Raw genomic sequence first — 720 nt, 5'->3', positions numbered from 1 at the left:
TGGTGGACAGAGTGAAACCAACTAGAATGGTGGACAGAGTGAAACCAACTAGAATGGTGGACAGAGTGAAACCAACTAGAACGGTGGACAGAGTGAAACCAACTAAAACGGTGGACAGAGTGAAACCAACTAGAAGGGTGGACAGAGTGAAACCAACTAGAAGGGTGGCTAGAAGGAACCAATAATGTTCGAAATGATAGAATATTTCACCCTGTACTAACTTGTATCACAATACTAATTACTTCTTATATTTCCAGGTCACATTATTTAAATTTACAGACAAAAGTTATGAGTAGTTTACAAGTCACGAAATGTTTCTTCGGATTTCAAAATAAGTTTAATGTCTATGACATAAATTTGGATTTGATACGGTAACTTTCGACAAAAACAAACTTTTATTTACAATTGAAAGGAATATAACATTAAAATCTTACACAATAAATAGTTATTAAAACAGGGACTTGCCCTAAAAAAAACACTCTACGCATGCTTCGGTGCCCATGACACCATCTTCGGGAATAACGGTAAAAGTAAGGTAGGGACTTATATATCCACATAATTATTTACATACCAGTAGCGCCATCTAGACCTAAGGCCCGGCATGGCTAGGTGGGTAAGACGCTCGACTCGCAATCTGCGGGTCGCGGGTTCCCACCAAACATGCTCACCCTTTTAGCCGTGGGGGCGTTATAATGTGACGGTCAATCCCACTATTCGTTG

This window comes from Limulus polyphemus, unplaced genomic scaffold (assembly GCF_000517525.1).
Source record: "Limulus polyphemus unplaced genomic scaffold, Limulus_polyphemus-2.1.2 Scaffold7006, whole genome shotgun sequence".
NCBI lineage: Eukaryota > Metazoa > Arthropoda > Merostomata > Xiphosura > Limulidae > Limulus > Limulus polyphemus.
This window is presented reverse-complemented; position numbering follows the sequence as displayed.